The 26,301-nt window shown below is 39.7% G+C and overlaps 1 protein-coding gene across 1 annotated transcript in view; it reads right to left on the bottom strand.

Annotated features, from left to right (window-relative positions):
* Window positions 1–1,576, bottom strand: part of LOC126278128 (poly [ADP-ribose] polymerase tankyrase-1-like) — a 106,887-nt gene extending 105,311 nt beyond the window's left edge. The window contains exon 1 of the mRNA XM_049978016.1: window positions 1,459–1,576. The gene's annotated coding sequence lies outside the window, so the exon portion shown is untranslated. The remainder of the gene's footprint in view (window positions 1–1,458) is intronic.
* Window positions 1,577–26,301: the final 24,725 nt, after the last annotated feature.

Genomic DNA, 26,301 nt, shown 5'->3' with positions numbered 1-26,301 from the left:
GAAGTAGTTCACGGGAATGAACGAGTTCCACTCACCTCTACACTTGACTGCCATCTGGCGGTCGTAATCATTCGGCACGCCTCGGCATGATTCGGAAGTTGCCTTCGAAGCATAGCGAATAGACTTGGCCACTGTTTCTATGTTTTGATACAGTGTATCAATACGTGGAACTGTTTCAGTGTTTCGGATTGGCTGGGGCTCACTGTTTCTCAACAGTGGTGTTTCATTCCGCCTCTGTCTCGGATAACTGTACCATATTCGATCTCGAGCCAGACACAGACACTGTATCGTTTCAAAATAAGGCTGTTTCAGTCCACCTGCGCTTGGAACGGACTAATTGTATACGGTAACAGTGTTGTGTCATTCCGCTCTGTGTAGTACGAGATTCGGGCTCGGCACAGATACTGAAACACAACATAACACTTCATGAAACACTTTAAAGAGTGTCAAAATCTTTTTGACAAGCAATAGCATGAAGCTTGAGATATCCGAAAATAAAGCTTCGTTTCCAGCTGACTGTCATATTCCGAAATGGCGTAACATCTGCTTTATAAACACTAACCAAGCAATAAATCAACGCATACTATTCACATTCAAAATAATAAATAAGTGAAAATCATTCAGTTAAATTACACTTTTTGATAAAATACGCTTCTCTGTTCATGTACAGTAATCATATTAAGAAACATAAGTAAGCCTACAACATTTTGAATAAAAAAAGGCGTAGAGTGACAGTTATTAGACATATATGTAGGTATAATTGCAAGCAATCTGTTTGACATATCACTGATAGTGTAATGGTGAACGGGACGGACTAGAAAGCATGGTGAATTTATAGTAACGGTTCGAAACACCTTGAAAGACAACATTTTTTCTGCTATATTTTGTTATTTATTCGAATTATTTGGCGATATTTGTGAGTCTATGGTCACTGTGCCTATTATCCTCAATGATCTGTGCATGGAAATTAGCAGGATGGGTACGAATTATTCCGTTCAGCAGGTATTCAAGTTTTTCTTGACATCACGCCTACTGAAAATAGAAGGAAAACGTTTCGTTCTACTGCAGAAAGTATTTTTTGTTCCATTATCTTGCAGCGTTATTCCTAAGTAACAAGGAGGCTTTTTCTGTACCACATATTTACGAGTACAGTACTACAACTACGTCGTTCCGTACGTTTTACGAAAATGGTGTGCCGCAGATGGCATCTTATTCCCAGCCCAGTACTTTTCATAGTTGTGCATACAATCTGTGAAGCGGCAGAATTAACAGAAATAGCGATAGCTTTGTTAATTTTTGATGCGAAATTCGCGAACAGTTTGAGGGCATAATAACCGAAAATCTTTACTTTATCTACATTAGACTCAATGGTAAAATAACTGAGAACGTGAAACAACCATCGCTACGCAATAAAATTAATTAAAAACCTGCGCGCGAATTAAAAGAAGTCGTCCTTACCTTACTAACGATGTCGGCGTGTCAAATAAAAACCACTTGTCAGCGCAGCAGGCAGCAGCAACAGCAGAAAGGATTGTCGGTTCACCACCTCACTCCACAACTCTCTCGCAAGAAATGCGATGCAGCGTGGAAGCGTCTGGAGATTGCCACACTGTCAGTACCGCCAACCACTCGAAGGACAGGGATACCAACTGCATTCCGCCGCAGAAGAAGATACGGCATGATGTAGTCTCGCTAATCAAGAACCTGCTGCATGAGCTATTGAGGAAAATAAGTTTGTTCCCAGCAAACGTGTGCGCTGTGGTAGCGAGGTCGGGGATGGTGAGATTAACAAATATTTAGCGCGATCAGAAACTGAATCGCAGAAAATGTAATCGAAGTGTACTGTTCCAAAGAGACTAAAACTTCGCTACCAGTTTTTCCTGCACTTTAACGTACTAATACACTGCACAGCACAGCATAGCATTCCGAACAACCAACTGCCACGACGTTTATGAGCGACAACACTGATCAGTTCCATAATCATCGCACATGTTTGAATGTGCGCATTTGAGTATGTGTGTGTGTTTGTGAATTCACACATCCGTACTCTCCAAGCCTCTATGAAGTGCGCGACAGCGGCTACTTTCCAGTATAGCAGCCATTGCTTTTCTGTCTCTTCCCTTACAAACGGTGGAAGGAATGACTGTTTAGTTTCCTTGTGCTCTGTTATCAATGTGATCTGTTTCCGCGGCCTCTACGATTGCGATACATGGGGGGCTGCTGTATGTTTCTAGATGTTTATACTGGTTCTTCAAACTTCCCATTTACTACCGCTACCATCAGCCATCGCGCCGACGTCAGCTTAGTTTGCGCGAGTAATACACAAACTAGTGATGACAGAAACGATATACAGCGAGTACACACCTCCCAATACACACGATTAAAATCAAGAAATATAAGTATGATGAATAAATGGGTACCTCTTATTTGTTGCAGATGCAATGCAAAACACACACACCTTCTTTACACACGAGCAATAGCACTTGGATTCTGCATTACATTTCGTGTATCGAAAACGGCCCTAACGATTTGGATGAAATTTTGTATTTAAACTGGTTTGTGCTTTTTAGTTCATCTACATAGTTCCATTATTTCGTAAAAAGTCAATTTTACAGTATGTATATCCTACATAGTTTCATTCGCAAAAACGCAATTTTATATTATAAAAACTCTTTTTCACATGTTTTTATAACGCCATCTCGTTAAACTTTGTTAGTACTTATTGAATGTAGTTAAGGTTTTGGTTTTTATGTTTATCTGTATATAGCTGTCTTTCCTTACTGCACGCTATTTTACACAAAAGAATTTTTTAAATACAAACGCGAATTTCGTGTTTCTTGGGAACAGCTTTAAGAGTTTGGATAAAATTTTATATTTAGATACGGATTTTTATTTTTAAATGTATCTATATTGGTGTGTTTACTGAAAAAACTCGATTTTACACAATAAGTATTTGATATCGCAATTTGGTAAATCTTTGTTACTATTAGATGTTACAGTAGATGTGTATCAAAATTTTGTGAGATGGCGGTATAATATTATCCGAATACGAACACGCTGGACTTACCGTACATCCAATAGTCACAATCATCCTTGATATGTTTTAGGTTAGACATGGTTTCCTCTGATCGCTGCTATCTCGGAAATGAAAATTTATATTTAGTTAACTATTTGCTTTCAACTTTATTTGAATAAGTAGCTTCTCCCAAAAAATACGATTTTACAAAAAGAAACAGAGTTAAGCTCGGTCTTCCACACATTATGGTAATAACAAGAATAATATGCACATTACAGCATTAGATTACTGATTACTTGCATAACTGTATCAAAGTTTCTTGTCTAAACACAGTTCAAAGCAAGTATTATCTCAAACTTATACAGTTCAGGCTCAGTTTGCGAGAAACATTTAACCCAACAAAGTCTGGCTTTTCGTCGTCGTCATCCTGCCCTAATCTTAAGGGTTGCAGGCCAGCAGCTCGAATAACAATGCGTCCTCCATGGGCGAAATGCTGTATAAATGTAAATTTAGATAAATGTATACTTGTGCAACTTAAGTGCCATAAAATAAAACGAATAGTTGAGACCATAAGTCAGAACACTAATACTGTAGCATAATTCGGTTATAGCTATATGAGAGAACAATTACTCAATGAAAAATGACAATAAAAAATATAACGACTACTTAATAAATATGAACTTAAAGCTCAGAAAATTTAATTAAAACGAACGGCTTCACAAGAAATCAGATAGTTCCCTAAGAGTTTCGCATGGTATTGTCGTCTAGTGTGTACGCACGTATTCGCGTGAGGACTAGCACCCGTGCATCGTCTGATCGGGCAACGTGAATCGGTCTGCAGTTCCCGGTGTTTACGTATAGGCGTATCGTGTAATACGACCTTAAGAGCGTCAACGAGATAGTGCTAGACATATTACAATATCTCAAATAGCGATATCTTAACCTCGACTATGAATGTAAGATTTATCCAGTCACGCCATTGGTAGCGAATCTCGTGAAAAACATACAGCCAAGAGATTGCAATCTACACCTCAGTTCAATTACGCTATACTTAACTTCGTTACATGATTAAATACATCTTTGTTTCCACAAAGCAGGATATTTCTAAAAAACAAAAACTCCGCCGAACATTAAATAAGGAACAAAAAAGTCGAACATACCCGGAAAAAGTCGGACGGATGGTAACCTTGTAAACGCGTAATGATTTAATGGCAAGGTGTTACGACTTAACTGAGTTCATAACAATCGACATTTATTCTAGGGTTGGATCGAATAAATTATCCGTGATTTAAAAAGTGTTGCAAATATTTGGAAACTACTGTAAACATACTATAGTTCGTTGAAAAAGAAAATGATTGCCTAAGGACTGAGAGAATATAAGTTACATGTTTTTTATTTTTCTTCATTTGTTGACTCTCCCGAAAAGGGCAGAAAACAGGAATGTTTAAATACTTTCATCTCTTGAGTTTCTTGCGTCGTCGTAAACAGAAATGATTGTCGTCTTCTTTATATATGTGCATGTTAAAGTGTTAGTGTTTGACACTAAAATGGACCGTGATAAACGAAAAAAAGTGTTATCTGGAAATATTTTCTAAAAATTAATCCTGGTGGTGCTAAATGCGAAATATGTTCTAGTATTTATTCCTTCAAAGCTGGAACGACTTCCAATTTAGCAAAACATTTAAGAACACAGCATCCTACTGTTGCTCTCACATCCGAAGGTCCTCAGTTGGTTATTGAAGACGAAGTGGAGAATGTTACTGAAGTAAGAACATCATTATTTTCAACGTCTGCCATAGTGCCCTCAACATCGTATTCTATACCCTCGACGTCGACCAAAGAACCGATTCAGCCACCAACAAAAAAACAGAGAACAGGACAGAGCACAATTAGTGATTTCGTCACTGACCCCTACCAGTGTCGAAGGTCAGAATTTTGGACGGAATTGTTATGAAATTAATTGTAAAGCAGTTTCACCCTTTCAGAAGAGTTGAACAGCCAGAATTTAGAGAACTGATACACAATCTAAATCCAAATTATGTATTACCTTCGAGAAAGACTCTCTCGAATGCACTGTTGGATTCAACGTAAAATAGTATAAAGAGAAAGTAAAAGAAAACATGTCTCAAGTTGTTGCGTGTTGTGTTACTACAGACAATTGGACTTCGGCTGCTGGCGAAAATAATGTCGCAATAACTGTGCACTATTTAGATGAAACCCCTAAATTATGCAGCGCGTTACTTGATTGTTTTGCGTTCGATGAAAAACACACTGCCGAAAATATCTCCCACGAAATAAGGAGGGTTTGTCAAGAGTAGGAAATTGACAATAAGATTGTCGCAATTGTGACTGACAATGCCGCTAATATGATTTCAGCTGTGAGATATTTGCAGTGGTAAAGTATTCCATGTTTCGCTCACATCCTAAATCTGGTTGTGCCAAATGCAATAGCTGAAATAAAAGAGCTGAGAACAAACGTAAAAACAGCAGTGGAATATTTCAAACGAAGTCCCCATGCACTTTCAAAATTAAAGGAAGTACAAAAACAAATGGGTCTTCCAGAGCAGACTCTGAAACAAGACGTTCAAACAAGGTGGAATTCAACCCTGACAATGTTTGAAAGTGTAGTGAAGAGCGGGGATGCTATTGTTGCAACTTTAGCAATAATGAATCCTGCAATAGTAATTACTAGGGAAGACTTTGAAATGCTCGAAGAAATGTCCAAAATTTTAAAGCCTTTTTTCCATATCACTGAGGATGTGAGTTCTGAGAAACAAGTAACTATATCTAAACTAATTCTATTTTCTTGGTGCTTGAGAAAATTTTTGGGAAATACGATACTGCCAACAAACCTAGACAAGTATTATCTGTTATTAGAAAAATCAAGGACGAACTTGACAGACGTTTCAAAGATATAGAAGATAGAGCTATGTTGACCGAAGCTACCTTGCTTGATCCCAGATTTAAAAAGCAAGTGTTTCTGTCAACAAATTCGTACAACAAAGCAATACAGTCTGTTATACAAAAAGTTGCAGTATTAAGAACATCCAGCGATGATTAGGCAAAACAGCCTGAAGAACAGGAACAATCAGAAGACACAGAGAAAGATTTATTTTGGATTCCGTAGAAATGTTGGAACACGTGAGGCAATACTGACCCTACCACTTATCTTAGGAGAAAGATTAAGGAAAGGCAAACCTACGTTTCTAGCATTTGTAGACTTAGATAAAACTTTTGACAGTGTTGATTGGAATACTCTCTTTCAAATTCTGAAAGTGGCAGCGGTAAAATACAGGGAGCGAAAGGCTATTTACAATTTGTACGGAAAGCAGATGGCAGTTATAAGAGTCGAGGGGTATGAAAGGGAAGCAATGGTCGAGAAGGGAGTGAGACAGAGTTGAAGCCTCTCCTCAATGTTATTCAATCTGTATTTTAAGCAAGCAGTAAAGGAAAAAAAAATTCGGAGTAGGAATTAAAATCCATGGAGAAGAAATAAAAACTTTGAGGTTCGCCGATGACAATTGTAATTCTGTCAGAGATAGCAAAGGACATGGAAGAACAGCTGAACGGAATGGACAGTGGCTTGAAACGAGGAGATAAGATAAACATCGACAAAAGCAAAACGAGGATAATGGAATGTAGTCGAATTAAGTCGGGCGATGCGGAGGGAATTAGATTAGGAAATGAGACACTTAAAGTAGTAAAGAAGTTTTGCTATCTGGGGAGCAAAATAACTGATGATGGTCGAAGTAGAGAGGATATAAAATGTAGGCTGGCAATTGCAAGGAAAGCGTTTCTGAAAAAGAGAAATTTGTTAAAGTCGAGTATTGATTTAAGTGTCAGGAAGTCGTTTTTGAAAGTATTTGTATGGAGTGTAGCCATGTATGGAAGTGAAACATGGACGATGAATAGTTTAGACAAGAAGAGAACAGAAGATTCCGAAATGTGGTGCTACAAAAGAATGCTGAAGATTAGATGGGTAGATCACATAACTAATTAGGAGGTATTGAACAGAATTGGGCAGGAGCTTGTGGCACAACTTGACTAGAATTTACATATTGGTTGTGCTATATTGGTGATACAATGGTTAAGCAAAAGAAACAGATTAAACCGAATGAGCATACTGATGCAGAAATGACATCAGAGACTCGGGTAGAACAATCTACCCATATTTCTGTTGAATTATTAGAACATTTAATTATGAATGATAATTTAGTATACGATGCCAAAACAAACTGACACTCCTGCATTCAACCAGTTAGGAATTAATGTCAATATTTCTTTTGGGCAAGGGGCAGAAGTTAGCAGTGCTCAAGCTATGTCGATACAGGATTTGCTAACAGCATTATTTGAAAATTTTACTATTAAAGAGCAGAAGCGTGAAGAACGTCAGCAGGAAAAGGAAAAACGTAGACAGGAACAGCTTATAGAAAAACAGCAACAGGAGCTCAGGGACCAAGAAAAGGAAAAGAAATTTATGGAAAATATAAACAATATTTTTCTGGAAAGAGATAAAGGAATTGTCCGTAGGACAAATCAAGTGTTGATCGATCGTGATAATGCTATTACTACTCATTTTAAGCAGGAGACCGATGCAGTAAAAACCACTATTGAACCGTTAACAAACATTCCGTTTTAGGTCAATAGCCTTCAAACTAAAGTAGATAGATTAGAGAACCAATTAAAAAGCTTTGGCTACCGCTGTGGAAACAATGCAGGAGGATATTATCTCGGAAATCCGAAAGCAAGTCCGAACAGAAGTAGCTAGGGTGCTGAGCTCTGAAAATCAACACTTTGCAAATCTGTCAGTATGCAGTAAATACAACACTGGTACTGACAGGCAAAAGACCGCAGATAATCTGACGGCGAATTTTAATGCACCACAAGGAAGACCAAATTTTGGTAATCAACCGGTATTACCGGAGCAATATGTGACACCAAGGAACAATAACAGTGGAATAGAATATACTTGTAATAAAGTAACCACACCACCTGCGAATGATAGAAATTCCATGCACTTAGCTACTTTGATGCATGAAGAAAGCCTGATTAAGCATAGTCAGTTTCCAATATTTAACGAAGAAAGCAAGAAAAACATACGTCCAGTAGTTTTCATTTGAAATTTCAAAAGTGTTCTTCCAGAATCATTGCCGGAAGAACAGAAAATACAGTTTGTGGTTTCACATATTTCTGGTGATGTATCGCTCTGGGCATTAAATGCAGCAGAAACTTGCAAGACTTTCCACCACTTTGAAGGCGTTCCTTGATCAATTCTGGTCAGCGTCTACTCAAGAGCGACTCCATAAAGTTGTTTACAATGCATAAATGAACAATCCGAAGTCAGGTTCCTTAAGGAAGTACTTTGAAAAATATATTAACATTACCCGGTACTGAGACGAGCCAGTAACCACCAGAGACTTATTGCGAATGTTAAAGCTAGATTACCCATACATATTAGAGAAAAATTATTTAATGTTATAGACACCGATCTGAAAGAATTTCTGTCTGTAATTGATTCTCTGGATCTAGTGCAAGAAGAAGCCAGAAAAAATTCTGACGTGATCAGATGTACCAATAGTCCTAATAGAAAAAATTCATGGAATGGAAATAGGGGCGAAGGCAGCCCAAAGAAAAATAAATGTAAAGCATATAGTAACGGAAAATAAATAATAATAATAGTAGTAGGAATCCATACAGAAAAAATTTGGTTATGCTAATAATAATAACAGTAATTATCAAAAGGCCGAAGAACAACAACAACCGAATGGTACTCAGAGGCAGTACCACAATGAAAACCCGAACAATAACAATAGCAACTGAAAGAGACGAAATGACAGCAGGTCAGACAGTCCATATGAAGACAAGCCTAAAAATATGAGGGGTGACAGTGAATATTGGCGACAGCCAGGGCCAAGTCATTGGCAGCCGCAGCAAAATTCTTTCATTTCAGGTCAGCCAATAAATTATGTACAGGCTATGCCTATACCAAGCAATCAATATCCACCGTGGTGGGATCCAAGCAGGCCTCCTCCGACTGAAAACGCACAAAATGTTAGAACAGTGGAGGTACCTACAGAAGTAAAACAAAACACACAGAAGGCCTTCGCCAGGTGACCGAGGCCAACAATGTAGGCAATAGGTCTACGAAACAAAAATTAACATGATACGGTATCAGGATGGGAACAGGATCGAAGATGAGTTATCTCAGGAACCTGCTGTCTCTGATAAGCCACTAAGTGAAAATCTCCAAGCAAGTGTCACCGGAGATGTAAATGTTGTAAGAACTATTATTCTGCTTGACACAGGTGCGAATGTATCAGTTATGAACACGCAGTTTTTTAAGAAGGTATCGGAGATACGAAGAGTGCCGATTTACCTGTTGCAAATTGTAAGGCTATAGGGGCATTGGGAAAAAAGGCACAGAGTTTAAAATACCAGACACAGGTGGAAGTTTCCTTGGGAAATGATCGCTTATTATGCACGTTCCTACTAATGGATAACATGTCAGTACCGGTGCTTCTGGGTCTTGAGTTCCTTCGGGAAAGGGAAGCTGTAATTGATCTCGCCCGTGGGACATGTGCATTTAAGTACCAACAGCGACCAGTAACATTAATGCTGAATCGGGAGTTCGGTGCGAATCTTCCTCTGATGAGAAAAATGAATCTTTCTGTCAGCAAACAGAACTAGTTAGTGTTGGGTCATAAGCACCCACAGATGTGTCACAAAAATTGAAATAACGATGCACACAGCAACGTGAGTGACACCGTCACAACAATAGAAGAGAAAGTACAGAAGGCAACTTGCATTAATGCTTCAGAGGCTTGACAATTAACAGAATTATTATCCGGATACCTCGAAGTATTCATTGAACGCCCTGGAATCATAAAAGATTACCAGTATAATATGAAAGTGTATCCGCGCAAGACTTACTGCAGAGCATCTTACTCGGTCCCCTGGACTAAGAAAAACGAAGTGAATATACAAAGGACCAATCAGAAGTGCAAGTGCCCTATCCCATAACTGTAAATATAAAAATATAATGTTTATGGTAAAATAATTAGCAGTAATAATGTGATAATATTATGTATGTATTAGTTTATAAGATTTTATGTCAAGTATTACACTGTAATATTCTTGAATTATTTGAACAAGGAGTAGAGAACCTCCATAATAAATGTATTTTTACTCTAAAAGGGATCAATAACTTGATAAACAATTGAGTGTTATTGCATTAAATGTGAGGAATTTTACCTTTCTATACGTAGCATAGGAATGATTAAAATGCTTATATTTTGTTCGTGTGTAAGAATGGATATTACGAAGTCATTTAAAATGCTCTTATGAGCAACATTCCGGTTAGATAAACCGAACATGGACATCTGTCCCAAAAAACATGGTAAATAACAATCCCAATAGAAATAAAATAAAATAGAAATATATAAATATATTTATGTGTAATAAAAATGGAAATGTACTGTTATCTGGACAGTTCAGTAATGATCTCATGGTCAAGATAATGTAGCAGATTCTGAAAGTTTTATATTGTCTCATGTTTATGTGACAGTGTAAAATTTTAAATTTTGTTATTCAGTCATGGTAATATGAACTTACGTGCAAGTGTACCAGACCTCATTACTTGAAAAGTGTCATTTGCATATAGATTGTCTGTTAAGCACTGTGGAAAACTACTGACAGCAATCAGAACAGTGAAACGTGTTTCGCAGGAACTAGTGGACACGTGAAGGACTGTGATTTACATTGTGAATAATGATGAACAGTGATAAAAACTGTGATCACGTAACCTTATGAACGCTCTTGGAGTGTCGAAGTTAGCAGCAACGCTATGAACGTTGAGTACTATTGACTGTATTAATAATTAACTTGAACCGATAACCTTTAGTAGTTTGATACGAACCGTCTTCGCATGCCAAATTTAATGTGAGATACTGTACAGCCAACCGCGCGGTAAAACAATGATGCAACGTTGGCTGCGCAGCGCGTCGTCAAAATATTTACATTCCGCTTAAGTAAACGAAGCACACTACGGACACTTGTAAGAAAAATAAATTTACATGTGAATCACTACATTGTGTTGAACAGTATCAAAATACAGAACATACTCCAAAAACAGTCTAATTCCATGCGTGTGAATGCGAGTGAAATGGACACTAATAATCTTTTCCACAAGATGAGAATAGTAACTATCTTGTCACTGACGCTTATATTTTGACATTTCATGTACCCCTCTTAAACTGAGGGACGTGGGAAAAGAGAAACAAGACCTGCTGCAGCGCGACTTCTAGCCAGCAGCAGATCCAAACCACGAAGCAGCCGACGCCCCACCGACTCGGCCGGAGGCGGTCCAGCAGCAGCCACTACCTGTCTGCGGTCCAACAGCTCGACAAGGGGGCGGTCTTACGACGTCAGCGGCAAATTGTTATGCTTTACTACCATGAAAAAACATTCATTATCTCAAATGCTTACAACAGAGTCATAAATTTGCATTTTCCAGCATATTTTATTACATTCATGTCAAGCCTGACTGTTAAAAGTAGGTGGCTGTATTTTCTTGAAGCCCCTTGGACGGTTTTATTCCCGGTTTTTCGAGTCCAGTGAACCCAAATGGGAGGGGGGAATAAGATAATCCGGAAAGTATCTGCAGCAACTTCCGAGATAATACAGTCACTGAAGACATTTAAAGTACTCGATTCGACTATAATTTTATCATGTGTAAAACAACATTGAAACTGATCATTTGCATCTTGAGAATAACAAATCTACGTTGATTACGTGGGCTGATAAAAAAGATATACAATAGATAAACTATTTTTTTTTCTCAGCCCAAGGGGCAATGTAACATCCACGAGATAAATTTTAGCTACAGTGCGACGAGAGGAAACTCCAACAGTTATAAACATTATCTACCCGACATATGAAAAATAGTGAAACTACTGACGATAAATATTAATTATTCATAAAATATTTTATGATGTAATTGGACATATCGATGTGTATCATACAAAGACAATGATAATTGTAAATTCCTTTTTTGATATGCGTTTGTCTTCCTTTGTTTTTACCTTTTGTTGGTTGGCTTTTGTAGGTTGCGAACGCAAGACGCATATCAAACTGAGGTCTGTTAAGAAATTGTAAGATTTGTTAATTATTACTTGAGAATAGAGTTCATTATTATTATAAATATGAGTGAATAATTATTCGTAACTTTAATTCCTCTCTCAATAAGCATTATCTCTGTTAATTATTTCTTTTCGCTGCAAGGAGCGCAGCCATTGATGATAGCGATTTGAATCGCGGTTTTATCTGTGTTTCTTAGGAAAAAATCAAAGGTTTGCTTGATAAAAACTAGTCTAAATAGTGCACAATATGAAAGTAGAGTTTAATAAGCATTTCAAATACTTACCCTGTTAAAAGGAAAGTTGATCTAACAATAGAAAGTCTCTATCAATTGTCTGCCGCCATCTTAACAATTATCTCAGCGGCAAATTCAAATTATGCAACTCTGCAGACATAAATGCCGAAGGTAATAAAAATGTGTAAAAATAAATGTGCACCGGTGGTCCCGAAATTATTTTAATGAAAATAGTTCGAATCAGATTGGTTTTTAAAAACAGTGCTCATAGCACAATCCATATAACAAACTTTTTCTTGCTGATGTAGGGAGTCGAAATTAATTCCGCACGAGTTGCGAAGAATATTGTTTCAGCTAACATACGTCAGTGTTGTGCGCGGCTGATATTCGGTGGTTTTAATGATCATTTTGCTGAAGATAACTGTTTCCATCATGATCAATAGTTGTATAGAATCTGTTGTATGAACTGTGATTTAGTGACACTTACACAGCTTATAGGCAACACTTTAACACAACGTTAACTTAGATTTCTTTAGCTACTTGACCAAATCTTTAGCCGGTAGAAAAAATTATTTAGTAATTACTCAATGTGATGAAATAAGATTATCATTTTCATTTACAAATTAGTTAAATACCAAACCAAGGAATAACATGGCGAACCCCACAGCAGCTCTGGAATATACACTATGTGATCAAAAGTATCCGGACCCACCCAGAACATACGTCTTTCACATTAGGTGTATTGTGCTGCCACCTGCTGCCAGGTACTCCTTATCAGCGACCTCAGTAGTCACCAGACATCGTTAGAGAGTAGATGGGGCGATCCGCAGAACTCACGAACTTCGAAAGTGGTCAGGTGATTATGTTTCACATGTGTCATACGTTTGCATGCGAGATTTCCACACTTCTAAATATCCCTAGGTCCACAGTTTTCGATATGATAGTGAAGTGGAAACGTGAAGGGAAACGTACAGCACAAAAGCATACAGGCAGACCTCGTCTGTTGACTGTCAGAGACCGCCGACAGTTGAAGAGTGTCATAACGTGTGATAGGCAGACATCTATCCAGACCATTACACCGGTATTCCTAACTGCATCAGCATCCACTGCACGTACTATGACAGTTAGTCGGGAGGTGAGAAAACATGGATTTCATGGTCGAGTGGCTGCTCATACGCAACACATCACGCCGGTAAATGCCAAACGGCGCCTCGCTTGGTGTAAGGAGCGTAAACATTGGAAGACTGAACAGCGGAAAAACGTTTTGTGGAGTGACGTATCACGATACACAATGTAGTGATCCGATGGCAGGGTGTAGGTATGGCGAATGCCCTGTGAACGTCATCTGCCAGCGTGTGTAGTGCCAACAGTAGCCGGCCGCTGTGGTCGATCGGTTCTAGGCGCTTCAGTCCAGAACCACGCAGCTGCTACAGTTGCAGGTTCGAATCCTGCCTCAGGCATGGATGTGTGTTATGTCCTTAGGTTAGTTAGGTTTACGTAGTTCGAAGTCTACGGGAATGATGACCTAAGATGTTAAGTCCCATAGTGCTTAGATCCATTTGAACCATTGAGCCAAATGTAAAATTCGGAGGCGGTGGTGTTATTTTGTGGTAGTGTTTTACATCGAGGGGGCTTGCACCTCTTCTTGTTTTGCGTGGCACTAATACAGCACAGGCCTACATTGATGTTTTAAGCACCTTCTTGCTTCCCACTGTTGAAGAGCATTTCGGCGATGGCGACTGCATCTTTCAACACGATCGAGCACTTGTTCATAATGCAAGGCCTGTGGAGGAAGTGGTTACACGACAATAACATCTCTGTAATGGACTGGCCTGCACAGATTCCTGACTTGAATCCTACAGAACGCCTTTCGGATGTTTTGGAACACCGACTTCGTACCAGGTCTCACCGACCAGCATCGATACCTCTGCTCAGTGCAGCACTGAATAACTCGGCGAACGCCACAGCAGCTCTGGCATATACACTATGTGATCAAAAGTATCCGGACACCCCACAAAACATACATCTTTCATATTAGGTGTATTGTGCTGCCAGGTACTCCTTATCAGCGACCTCAGTAGTCATTAGACATCGTTAGAGGGCAGATGGGGCTATCCGCAGAACTCACGCACTTCGAACGTGGTCAGGTGATTATGTGTCACATGTGTCATACGTCTGTAAGCGCAATTTCCACACTCTTAAACATCCCTAGGTCCACTGTTTAAAATGTCATAGCAAAGTGGAAAGGTGAAGGGATACGCACAGCACAAAAACGTACAGGCCGACCTCGTCTGTTGACACACATAGACCGCAGGCAGTTGAAGAGGGTTGTAATGTGTAATAGGCAGACATCTATCCAGACCATCACACAGGAATTACAAACTGAATCATGGTCCGCTGCAAGTACTATGACAGGTGAAAAAACTTGGATTTAATGATCGAGTGGCTGCTCATAAGCCACATATCACGCCAGTAAATGCCAAACGACGCCTCGATTGGTGTAAGCAACGTAACCATTGGCCGACTGAACAGTGGAAAAACATTGTGTAGAGTGATGAATCACGGTACACAAAGTGGCGATCCGATGGAAGGGTGTGGTTATGGCGAATGCCCAGTGAACGTCATCTGCCAGCGTTGTACAACCAACAAATTCGGAAGCGGTGGTGTTATGGTGTGGTCGTGATTTCAATGGAAGGGTCTTGCTCCCCTTGTTTTTCGTGGCACTAGCACAGCACAGGAATACAATGACGTTTTATGATTTAAGCACCTTCTTGCTACCCGCTGTTGAAGAGCAGCCCGGGGATGGCGATTGCATCTTTCTACACTATCCAGTACCTGTTCATAATGCACGGCCTGTGGCGGAGTTGTTACACTCAGTAACATCCCTATAATGAATGGACTGGCCTACACACAGTCCTGTCCTGAATCCTATAGAACACCTCTGCAATGTTTCGGAATGCCGACTTCGTGCCAGGCCTCACCGACCGACATCGACACTTCACCTCAGTGCAGCACTCCAAGAAGAATGGGCTGCCGTTCCCCAAAAATCCTTCCAGCACCTGATTGAACGTATGCCGGCGAGAGTGGAAGCTGTCATCAAGACTAATGGTGGGCCAACGCCATACTGAATTCCAGCATTACCGATGGAAGGCGCCACGAACTTCTAAGTCACTTTCAGCCAGGTATCAGGATACTTTTGATCACGTAGTGTACATGACCTGCATTTGGCATTGCCTATATAAGTTACATGTTAATGAATGGTCTTAATTCGGTATTTGTATAACATATTGAAGAAGCCTAGGAGTGACTGTATTATTTGTCGAAGTATGTAGAAAATTGTTCTGTGGCATCATAAACTCACATGGCCAACTGCTGACCTAAGTTACTGTTAGATGCAGTTGTGTACAATAATTATTTGATTTTTGCACCAAACTCAGCAACGTTATTCACATTTCTAAACTCTATTATTTGTCAAAACTGGTCTTAGTCTGTCTCAACTCAATACGAAAGTCATCCAAACGTTATAGTGACCCCCACGTCGGGGAGTCAACATTATCTTGCAGTACAAAACTTGCTCTGCAGATAATGCTAACATATGTCAACGCACAGTGGAGACTAAAAGATACTACTCACACCGTACTTCGTCTTTTTACATAAACATTTCGCAAATGGCCCTGCGCTTCATGATACAGTACATATCAAAAATTTCAGACAATTTGGGCTAACATGGGGATGTATAGGGCACTTCACTATAATTTTTGAGTATTACATCGAAGTGTGACATAAGTTATTACAATTTAGGTGGAGCATGTGTATTTGTAGAGCAGTTAGTTACAATTTTGCTATAACATGGCGATCTGTGTGGTAGTCTGTTACGATATATTTTAACATGGTAAAGTATAAGGTATTTTTTTATGATTGACCAATTTGTTAGAACTTTGTTGTAATGTACCGCAATTTTGTTACAATTTTGCTATGGCAGAAAGATGTTTGTGGTAATATGTTAAAATTTTGCTGTAATGAAATGATTTTAGGAGCACTTTGCAACAGTTTTGCTGTAAATAATGCGATGTAAAAGGCAATTTATTATAATTTTGCTGTGACATGGGATAATTCATTATAATTTTACTGGAACCTAGTAATACTCGAGGCAATTTGTTATAGTTGTGCAATGGCAGAAATAGTTGATTTGTTTGTTTGGAGGTCATTGTGATGTTTGGTTGACATCGATACTGGTTTTAGTTGAACTAAGATTAGTTTTGGCAAGTAATGCAGAAGATTTAGCTGTGAAAATAACGCTGTTCAGTGCCGTACGAACATCGATGTATTCTCACTGACAAGTGCTCTTTAGACTCGCAGTCAGATCACGTGGAATGTGTGTTTTTATTCTTCTAGGAAACAGTTCTTTTTATTTTATATGTAATACTAATAATTCTGCGTTCTTTAATCTGTGGTGCAAGACTCAGCATGAAATCGTTGATAAACATTCAAGTTGTATCACTGTTGCCAACATATGAGTCAAATGTGTTGTGCAGACTAATATAGACAATTTCTCTTAGGAAAGAGTTCTAAGAACTTCGGTAAATAATGCACGTAACACCAGGTTTCTTTAACCTGTAGGGTAAAACTTGACCTAAAATCGTCGTTTAACATGTAATTTATATCAGTGTTGCTAGCATATGAGCTAAATGTTTTGTGAAGAGTTGTACAGACAACATACATGTGGAAATATCGAATTTTGGGATCCATTATGCCCTGCAAAAATGGTTCATTGACAAAATACTTAGGTTAAAAATTGTATTTATCCGTAACATGTATCATCTTTTTCTTTGACCATTTTGTTTCATTACATGTCATAATGAGGCATTGCAAAGTTACCCTTTTCCATTACGCAAATACGCAGTTTAAGCGATAAAGTGCATTAAAGTTCTTGTCAAGAGACGGCAATCTTCTCCCCTAAAATGATGCTTGATCACCTTGATTTTTGCGCACAGCCTTTTGTACGGCTAACAAGATATATCAGCTCCGTGCTTAGCAACTTCTTTTCGTACAAGTTTGGATATTTGTGGGAAGTTCCTATGGCACCAAACTGCTGAGGTCATCGATCCCTAGGCTTACACACTACTTAATCTAACTTAAACTACTTACGCTAAGGACAACACACACATCCATGCCCGAGGTAGGAGTCGAACATCCGACGGAGGGAGCCGCACGAACCGTGGCTTGACCCTTAGACCGTGCGTTTAGTTCAGTACATGTGTTTTGTACAGTTATATCACAGTTTCAATGTAGATATATTATTATTGTTTCAAATAATTTGAGAAGCCGCATTCAGGGTTTTAGGCATCAGGTGGAAGTTACACGATCTTTCCTTCGGACATGTTGTGTGTTTGCATCTTGTATTGGGAACATTATGAAGCTTTCCTTGTGTATTACGATAATCTGCAGTGCAAGTGATACAACGTGTTAGATATCTCGTCTTAAAGTGTCATTTTTAATATAACGTATGTGATTAAGTGCCATAAAAATATAACATTGACGATTAAACAAGTTACCACATGTATGTTAACGTATGTAGTATACAGTATTAGCGTTGAATAACATCGATTATATTTTTGCAGTGAATAATAAGAAGCGTAATCTTATCTCCCCCCTTCCTATAAAGGTGCTCAGTGAGATCAAGCATTGAATAACATCGATTATATTTTTGCAGTGAATAACAAAAAGCATAATGTTATCTCCCCCCTTCCTATTAAAGTGCTCAGTGAGATGAACCATAACTGAAAAACTTAACATGTCAGGTGATGAACATTCGATCTTTGTACAGAGAGTTAATTGCCTCAAGTAGGTCTAAAACAGAAATGCCAATATCCTTCCGTATTTTGTTAAGTACTACAGACAATGTGTACAATAATCAAATTTTGCATTTTTATCAGCAATAGGGTCATGTGGGTTTCGATAGATAACGGACATATTTTAGACACTGAAATACTGTAATATACACCAATATTACGATATTTTCACATAATGTATTAAAAAATTCAGTCAGTTTAGAGGAGGTAATACCTAATGTAGAACACTGCTGGAAAGTGGAAGGTACTGAGATTAAGGATAGCGATTGGTTGTTTCGTTTTAATGGCCAATTTAATTTGTACTCTGACTTGTTGTTACAGTTTTCAGGGCGGGTAAATTACTGTCTTGAACTGGAGAGGCACATTATAAAAGGAGATAAATAGGCACGGAGATGACGAGTGTAGGTTAGACGTGCGCAGCCAACCTCACTCTAATTTTAAACGATTACAGGATAGAATCAGCACAGCTGAAATACCCAACGAATAAGTAACATCTAGCAGAGCCAGAATATCTCGAAACATGTGGACATGACTGTGCAGACAATGGGTATCTACTCTTCTTGCATAGTTTTCAAATAAGGCAGTGTACGTGTGTTAATGTGAATTTGATATAACTGTTTCTTGTCGGTCGTAGTCGATACATGGAAGATGCCGCTGTGAGTAAGGTATATGCCATTATCGCACGTGGCTACAACTACATAGACAATGAGGTTCCACCGTTTTTGGCCCGTGCATTGGCGTGAGTTCTGTTAGGCTGAAATACCGATGAGCTCATTTTGTTGTTGTTCTTAGGGCTACATGCTTAAGTTTTACAATCAACACGCAGGTGTGCTCTCTGTATCTACTGTTTGTAAATGTTCAGTCTCCGTTCTGCTTGCCCACAATGGCTGGTAGGCATATCGTGCACCAGATGAGTTTTAGAGTGACTGTATTACGGCCCAGCTATAAACCCGGCCAATTAGTTATTGAGGACACCTCCCTCCCATGTCCAATGTACTAAATCAAATAATAATGAGATCATTTACCCTCTTATTGAGGTGGTAAATCGCGCCTTGCACCTACTGTACGGACTTAAACAAAGTCACACGCTTTGTTTTCCCGCCACCCCTTGCTTTCAAATAATAAACATTGGTGAAGAACAAAGAAAAAAATCTGTGGCCACGCATGTACTTTCGCAGCCTACTAACCGTAAATAACTCGGTCCTTTGACATTCTTCCCTCATCAAGTCATGGCCCTCGTAATGCTGATGAGCACGTATTGTAAGAATACTCACAGAGGATAAGAATGAGTGGGATAATCAAATTGAGTGATATACGATACGTTTCTTTCTCTTTAGAGCGAATTATATTACCGTGCTATTCACATGGGAAGCTGGTCAGAGAAGGATACGTGCTCGAATTTGGACTTCTGAGTACAGGTTCTTCCTACTGCAAGATTAATCCCAGCACCGCTACTACCCTATTTCTCCTCTCTAGGGAATTTCCCGAGATACAAAGAGAGAAAAACTGAAACAGCCCAACTTGCTGCGCAGAATCATATAGCTACTCATACCTGTAAATAATGGTGTAAGTAGGCTGTTTACGTTTTCTTATTGGTAACGCCACGTAGCGCTCTGTATGAAAAATCACTGGCTGTGCTGTGCGCAGTCTGTGGCTGGTTTGCATTGTTGTCTGCCATTGTAGTGTTGGGCAGCGGCAGCTGGATGCTAACAGCGCGTAGCGTTGCGTAGTTGGAGGTGAGCCGCCAGCAGTGGTGGACGTGGGGAGAGAGATGGCGGAGTTTTGAAATTTGTAAGACTGGATGTCATGAACTACTATATATATTATGACTATTAAGGTAAATACATTGTTTGTTCTGTATTAAAATCTTTCATTTGCTAACTATGCCTATCAGTAGTTAGTGCCTTCAGTAGTTTGAATCTTTTATTTAGCTGGCAGTAGTGGCGCTCGCTGTATTGCAGTAGTTTGAGTAACGAAGATTTTTGTGAGGTAAGTGATTTGTGAAAGATATAGGTTAATGTTAGTCAGGGCTATTCTTTTTAGGGATTTTTGAAAGTCAGATTGCGTTGCGCTAAAAATATTGTGTGTCAGCTTAAGTACAGTGATGCACAATTTTTCTAAGGGGACGTTTCAATGGGAGACAAATTCCCTCTATGGCATTTCGATTCTGTTAGCATATTTCAGCACTTCATGACATTATTCTTAAACAAACTACAAAGATACTCTGTGGAGAAGCACGGAGGGTCACACAAAATATGCCCCAAGTCTGTCAACTCTCAGATTTAAGGATGTTCGCTTCTACTACAAAGAAGTTACCTACATGGGGGTACGTTGATTTCTTCGTTTTCGTTAGCATTGGTATCATATTCTTCAGTTAAGCTGTATAGGTCAAGTGAAGTACGGGATACAAATTTTAAAGGTGTTGCAAGACAACAACCATCTGCACGAACAGTTCGACGACGTTTGCAGTAGCATGGACTATCAGCTCGGAGATCATGGCTGTGGTTACCTTTGACGCTGCATCACAGACAGGAGCGCCTGCGAGAATGGCAAAACGTCATTTTTTCGGATGAATCATGATTCTGTTTACAGCATCATGATGGTCGCATCCGTGTTTGGCGACACCGCGGTGAACGCACATTGGAAGCGTGTATTCGTAATCGCCATACTTTCATATCACCCAGCGTGATGGTATGGGGTCCCATTGGTTACACGTCTCGGTCACCTCTTGTTCGCGTTGACGGCACTTTGAACAGTGGACGTTACATTTCAGATGTGTTATGACCCGTGGCTCTGCCCTTCATTCGATCCCTACGAAACCTTACATTTCAGCACGATAATGCACAACCGCATGTTGCAGGTCCTGTACGGGCCTTTCTGGATACAGAAAATGTTCGACTGCTGCCCTGGCCAGCACAGTCTCCAGATCTCTCACCAACTGAAAACGTCTGGTCAATGGTGGCCGAGCAACTGGCTCGTCACAATACGCCAGTCACTACTCTTGATGAACTGTGGTATCGTGTTGAAGCTGCATGGACAGCTAGCTGCACCTTCACACGCCATCCAATCTCTGACTCTACGCCCAGGCGTATCCAGGCCGTTATTACGGCCAGAGGTTCTGGATACTGATTTCTCAGGATCTATGCACTCAAATTGCGTGAAACTGTGATCACATGTCTGTTCTAGTATAATATATTTGTCCAATGAATCCTCTTTTTTCATGTGCATTTCTTCTTGGTGTAGCAATTTTAATGGCCAGTAGTGTAGTATTAGCAGGGCGTCATATAGTAAATTGGCCACAGGTAGCAATCATACCCATCCGTCTTTACTGGGTTTAGGTTGTCTCCATCAACTAATGAACGTTTCCCATGATCAACAACGCTAAACAGTTTCCTTCACTGCATTAATCACAAATTTCAGTAAATAATTCAATAGTAAATATATCATGATTTTGCAAAATAACTACTAGTTGCGTTTATTGTAAATAGTCAATGTGCAGCTGCAGCAGCATCAGGAAATTTGGTAACCTTACAGCGTTCATATTTTAATGTATTTGCACATCAGAATTAAGAACATTTAATTAATTATATTCATGTTACACCTTTCTTGTGACTGATGTATCGTTGTGTCCGAATAAGAACACTGAAGATCGTGGTTTCAGACACATGCAATTAAGTTTTTAAAATCTAAATTACCGTCTTATATGTCGTAATTAGATAGAAAATGTTGCAGAAAGGAGCAAGATTATTACGTACATCCGGTGGCGACATTGTTCGGACACACATGAAGCCATGTCTTGACCTTCTAACGCCTAAAGAGAGTTACGTTACATACTTTACTGAATATGTAAAGCTTTGTAAAGAGTTTCGAAAAACTTGAGTGCTAATGTTAGTACTAAGCTGATAATGACATTCAGTATGAACGGTGTCACTACGAAACGCTTCAGTTCTGTCCACCATAATGTATGCTTCTAAGTAATGGAACAGCAAATTCTGATAATCTGAGGCAACAGTGAAAATGTTCAATAACTGCGATTATTTTTTAATTATTTATTCATAGAATTCCTTTCAGATGCATCTAACAACGTATTTTAGTTCATTTCCATCTTCTTGTGTACTGAGCACAAAAAGACTTAATCGTAATTAGACAAATAGGTTGGTTCGAACTGACAAAATTCATTATTTAATTGGGATGCTTGTGTTACTAAAATCGTTTTTTAATTGGAATACTTGTTTTACTACTTTAGTACCACATTTACATTACAAATTCAACACAGTTCGCAGTCGAACTGTCCTGATTCTCAAAAAATAATAATAATATTGTTGTTGACAGTGGATATAAAGCGATCTGGTTGCGTAGCATATATGACGAAGGATTTATCTATGATGCCGGTAGGTCGGAGGGTTATAGATGAACCATTTAGCAGACTTATTTCATTGGGAAGTATATTTACTGTTGTTTGTAGGAACATCCACAGGCCTGAGATGGAATTAAAATTTAGAAGCATGCATTCTCGATTACTACATCTACGCTGTGGACTGACGAAACTAGTCTCACGTGATTTAGCGAAGAAGTATCCGTTGCACGCTTTGTCAGTTTGGTGAAACTCAACAGGTTCATGCCAAGACCACAGTAAGAGTTACTCCACTAAAGAAGTGTGAGTTCATCGCAAGTTCCACTAAATATTCGAAATCTAATCAGTCGCTGCTTTAGCCATACTGGCCCTTAAATAGAAGACAATAAAGAGAAGGCCCTCTCGCTGTATTTGATTTTCCGAAAAAGTTTCAGCACGAAAGATCGTATAACCACTGCTCCTTACAATCGCCTCACTAATGCAGAAGAGCTTGTTTTGAAACAAGTGGTCACGAAACAGGAAATTAACTTAAATTGCTCATCAGAGGAAACATAGTGGGTCCACATTAGACAGTGCGACGTTCTACACAGATTACTCGCACCCCTTCAAGTACCAGTTCATCATAGACCGCTGGATAATTTCCAAGAATGATTGCCTATCGGAGTCGTGGGGTCCAAACGATATATATCGAACGTGGGAAGTCGATCATGCGACTCTGGTGGCGCTCGTTATGAGTATGTTTACGGTGGTCACTACAGCAACGACAAAAGAAGAGCGTTACAAAAATACTTGTAATGACAAAGGAAACGACTTACCTTACTCGTCGTCGGTGTTCTCATCTGAAAGTCCATAGTGTGGATGGATAATTTGGAAGAATCGAACCATGCATTATTCCTGATACTCGTTCGATTTCCGCACTGTCCACAATGAAATTGCAACGGTATTTCAGCATCGAAAACCAGTCTACCTCCTTTCCTCATCCGGTAGTACTACATATTTGCGACAGAAAAGTCTAACAATTTTCTACGCTGGATAAGCAAGGAATTATCTACATCTACATCAACATTTATACTCCGTAAGCCACCCAACGGTGTGTGGTGAAGGGCACTTTACGTGCCACTGTCATTACCTCCCTTTCCTGTTCCAGTCGCATAAGGTTCCCGGGAAGAACGACTGTCGGAAAGCTTTCTTGCGCGCTTGAATCTCTCTAATTTTACATTCGTGATCTCCTCGGGAGGAGGAAGTTTAGGAAGCAATATATTCGATACGTCATCCAGAAACGCACCATCTCGAAACCTGGACAGCAAGCTACAGCGCGATGCAGAGCGCCTCTCTTGCAGAGTCTGCTACTTGAGTTTGCTAAACATCTCCGTAACGCTATCACTCTTACCAAATAACCCTGTGACGAAACGCGCCGCTCTTCTTTGAATCTTCTCTATATTTTTCCATGTGAGAGAATCCGTCAAAGAAACGTCAAGATCACCAGACATCCCACTCACTACCGACATAAATCGTCTGGGTTTCTCTAACAACTTACAAACAATTCGCGGAGGTATGTTATTTAGAGCAACTAAGGGAACCACGGAGAACAGATAAAAATGACGATCACAAATAATTTCTCATAACGCCCGTCACCAGAGTCGCATGATCGATTTAATATCACGCGTTCGAAATGTATCGTTTGGGCCCCGTGACTTCGATAGGCAACCATCCTTGGAAATTACCGGTCGCTGGAACAACTGAGGGTAGCAAGCGATTGGAAAACAAGCGCAGGTCATTCCCTTACTCAAGAGGAGTCTTCTGGTAGATGTCATAATTATAGGCCTATATTACTGCTGTCATCTTGTTTTATACTCACGCATTACGGCGTTTTTGCGAAAGAAAATCTGTTAAAGAGTCTTCTGCAAACAGGGATATTGAAAGACTCGATGGATAGCGTCAGAAGCTCACTGAGGCTACATGCAGACGAGTCTGTTGGCTATAGGAAGGCCACAACGTCAGAAGACTGAGCGAGCCGGCCGCGGTGGTCTCGCGGTTCTAGGCGCGTAGTCCGGAACTGTGCGACTGCTACGGTCGCAGGTTTGAATCCTGCCTCGGGCATGGATGTGTGTGATGTCCTTAGGTTAGTTAGGTTTAAGGAGTTCTAAGTTCTAGGGGACTGATGACCACAGCAGTTGAGTCCCATAGTGCTCAGAGCCATTTTGAACTATGAGCGAAATGCGGAAATACCTGAGGAGAGTCGATTAGTAGTACAGAGACTGGCAGCACCCTAAGAACTAAGTAATTTATAACACACTGCGTATAAATAGGCGAAGAAATCCGTTACTGTTCGATTACGCTATTGGCGATATATCCCTGGAAACAGTAACTTCGATAAAATATCTTGGATTAACTGTACTGAGGGATGTAAGATGCAATGATCATATAAAACTAATTCTAGTAAAAGCAGATTCCAGGCTGGGGAATGTAACTCATCCGCGAAAAAGGTGGGTTACAAAAATCTTCCAGAATGAGATTTTCACTCTGCAAGAGTTAAAGAAAAGAGGTAAAATTCCCACGTCCCCAGGGCAGAATTGTAGAATACAGACGGACTCTGGAAGCAAATCAAAATTAGTTAGGTTATAAGCACTTATTCCACTGAAAATCGGACACTGTCAAATGTAATTTCCTCATCATTGGCAAGTTAATTATAAATTAGAATGAGAATTTCGCTCTGCAGCGAACTCGGGACCTTTGCCTTTCCCGAGTTCGAGTCTCGTTCCGGCACACAGTTTTAATCTACCAGGAAGTTTTTTACAAAAATCTTGATAGACTGATTCTTAAGCATTACTGATCAGTCTGGAGCGTTTGTCTGGTTCGAGTAATAGACAAGATTGAGAAGATTCAATGAATGTCGGTGCATTTCGTCAAAAGATCGTTGAGTGGGCGCTAGAACGTTACGGGTATGCTCAACGTACGCCAGTCGCAGACGGCACAGGAGGCCGTTGTGCACCACGAAGAGGTTACTGTAGAAATTCTAAGAGTATGGAAAAAGAGTTGGACAGCATATTACTTCCTTTCATACAGGTCTCACGAAATAACAGAGATTCGGAAATCAGAGTAATTGGAATTTTTATGATGGTTTGTTTACAGGAGACCTTCCCCCATACCATGTGCAAAATACTGAAGCACTCTCCGCCATACAACGTAAAGTGGTTTGCGGATCATAGCTGTCGAAGCAGTGATGCACCATTCTCTCGAGCCTCCCACACCAAAATGCTCAGGAAGTAGCCGTGAAAAACCTCCGTAATGTTTTTAGTGTTGCTCGGATCGGTGCTGTATCTTATTCTGTTTAGGACATTCACCATTCAGCAGTAGCACCTTTTGAAGTTTTTGCCTACAGCACAAATTTCAGCGTGGACGTGTTATGATGGCTGGATATGGATTGGTCACTTACCTCTATTGCTTTTCGTCACACGTCTGCTTTTCTTCAAAAGTTAACCTTCTTCCAAAGTTTTATTTAACTTCTATTTGCGGAGATGTACAGCAAACTTTTTAATCACTGTATTCCTCTCAAACAACACCGACGCACGTTTGAATAGCTTCACCTCTCAAAGCAGACGATTGCTAAGCAACGGCAGCGTCGCTTCGCGAGATATTTTCATTGTAGTGAGCTGGCCTGGGACCGATGCTAAGCAGCGAATATTGCTAATGACAAGCGCCGGGATTA

The sequence above is a fragment of the Schistocerca gregaria genome, chromosome 6 (assembly GCF_023897955.1).
Source record: "Schistocerca gregaria isolate iqSchGreg1 chromosome 6, iqSchGreg1.2, whole genome shotgun sequence".
Taxonomy (NCBI): domain Eukaryota; kingdom Metazoa; phylum Arthropoda; class Insecta; order Orthoptera; family Acrididae; genus Schistocerca; species Schistocerca gregaria.
Note: the sequence above shows the minus strand (reverse complement) of the source record. Positions and strands in the feature narration are given on the sequence as shown.